Source organism: Prosopis cineraria, unplaced genomic scaffold (genome assembly GCF_029017545.1).
Source record: "Prosopis cineraria cultivar Desert tree isolate PC_DT_omini unplaced genomic scaffold, ASM2901754v1 PC13, whole genome shotgun sequence".
Lineage (NCBI taxonomy): Eukaryota > Viridiplantae > Streptophyta > Magnoliopsida > Fabales > Fabaceae > Prosopis > Prosopis cineraria.
Genome location: NW_026555344.1, coordinates 30,541,978 through 30,544,581, shown reverse-complemented (window position 1 = coordinate 30,544,581; position 2,604 = coordinate 30,541,978).

The following is a 2,604-nucleotide window of genomic DNA, read 5'->3' as shown; positions in this document are numbered from 1 at the left end:
ACTTTAAGTTTTGACGATAAACCTTTTATCATGGCAAATCAACTGAAACATGTGTTTTATGTCACTGATCTAAGAAATGAAACATGGTTAGCGGTTCTTGAAGGAAGAAGGGAGGTTAATATTGACAAGAAGGATTATTCAAATTTCAATATTTTTGAGACTCCTTCTTTCTCCATTGGCTTGCCTATACTAAATGTAGAAGATGAACTAGATGACGAACATGGCACAAGAGATGATTATCGTGAAGGGATATGGAGAATATCACTATTTAAAAATATGTTAAAAGTTAGTTATTTATTTACCACTATGTTTGACTTATTTAATTAGTTATTTCTTGCAGCATTAATTTTATAACATGCATGATTCATTAAATTGACTATTTCTTGTATTTATTGTTATTAGAACATGTTTTATTCATCAATTATATCATTGATGATTTTATTTATTATCTAAACAAGCACATAGAGGATTAGAGTGTTAATGAGGACTAGCTTGACCCTTCTACTTTAATTGTGTCTACTAGTAGTGATAAGGGTGTGCCACAAAGCATCCCTACACCGGAGCTCAAAGCATACCTATTAGTACCCAAACTGAGGGCAGCAGCCAGTCTACACGATCTAGGAGACCTATAAGTGGCACGCAATTAAGAGAGTTGGCTTTAAGTCGGAGAAGAGGTGAGAAGATTCCAATCTAACTTAATGACAATTGAACGCCAATTGGGCCTAATGCAGCCAAGTTTATCAGTTTTGTAAGCCTCCAAGCTCATAGCACACCAAGTATATTGGCACCTATATGGGATGATGTCCCAGAACGAGTAAAGGAATAGATCTAGGAAGCCATCAATGTATCAAATTGATACTTTCATCACTTTTATCACTATTTGTCCCTAATTATTATCACTATATCACTAACTATTTAAATGGCATGTATTGCAAGTACCTATGATGTCCCCACTAATACAAACTTTAAGCATAGGTTGATGACCTGGGCTTTTGATCATTAGAGGAATTTCAAACCATCCCTACCTAAGAGATTAGTGCATATCAAGGTGCTAGAAGGATAGCCTTGGCCTAACCCTTGCACCTAATATACATTTGTCGATGTAGCTACTTTTGAAGAATTTGTTAGGCTTCAGACTACACAAGATGCTCTGATGAGTTAGTTTGTTTTAATTTATTATTTTCTAGTTTCATTTTAGTTATATATCATTGTCTTTATTAGATTACAAATATTTTAGTAATTCTAATTCATAGGAAAGGAGGAGAAAGGCATAAGTTAGAAAAATAATTACCCCTAAACAAAGTCTCATAGGGCTTATGTGTTGGCTGATAAAGAATTGATAGAAGCTAAGAGGAGGAAGAGAGAAGAACAAGCTCAATTTGATCCTTCTATTTTACTATCTCCACCATCTCCAATATATCGTGATGAGAGATAGGTTTATGCTCATCAAAAGAAGGATGAGTCATTTCCAAGGAGCATGCTCGTGAGGTTGTTAAAAAATTGTAACTATAATTGTCATTTGTATGTTAATTTTAAATATAAAATATTACTAATTATTTGTAATTTATATGTTATAGGATGAGCTTAACTAGAAGTAATATGATAGATCATTCATCCTAGAAGGAAGGAATGACATCCTAGACATGTTAGGGGATTCAGATTAGGGGTGAGCATAAGAGATGTATTTAGACCACCTCATCAATGCCACTCTTTAGGACTAGTGACTAGGGAGGAGTTGGATGCCATGTTAGCTTAATCATGATCTAAGGTTAAGGCTACTCTTGAAGCCAAGCTGTAAAAGATGAAGGAAGAAATAATGATGATGATGAGCTTAATGAAGGAACCAAGTATAAAGTCCCAACTCAAATCGAGCTTTACCACCCTCAATCACCTAATCAGTAAGTACTAACACAATAATATCAGAGTAATAGCCCTTTATTTGTTTTCAAATAGTGGGATCCCATCTTCTTAAAATATATATTCAAATAAAGGGCTAATGGAAGCACATAAACATATTCAAAAGACTCAACATAACACAACTTTTCAACCCTGAAAATTGGCCATACGCCATGGTGTGCAATGCATATGTTGTGGCATGTGGCATAGAGCCATACACTTGATTTTATATGTCATGTGCCGTGGCATGAGATGCCACACGCCACGAAATGCTAGTCTAAATTTTCTGCTGTCATTTGACAACAAAAATGATGAACTTCTGACGTGTGCTGTTTTCATATCCGACATTTGATTGGAGTGATTCAATCACCCACACGAAACTTACAACAGATACTAGCTAATGGAGCATGTTTGAACTTGATTTGATAGTCTGATCAAAAATTGGATACTCGGATACGAAAAGTTACTTTTTCGTTTAAAACTTCTACCTTAAGTGTTCAATTATTATTTTTATCCTATTAGACCACTTGGGCCTTGAACCAAGTCCAAATGGACTACAACACCTGATTAACACCTCATACCATAAATATCACATTCAATTGCCCATTTTGGCCTCTCAATGCCACATTACACAATTATGGACATATATAGGAATACACATCCAACCCATATTCACACACACACACACACACACATCCAGACTTGTTC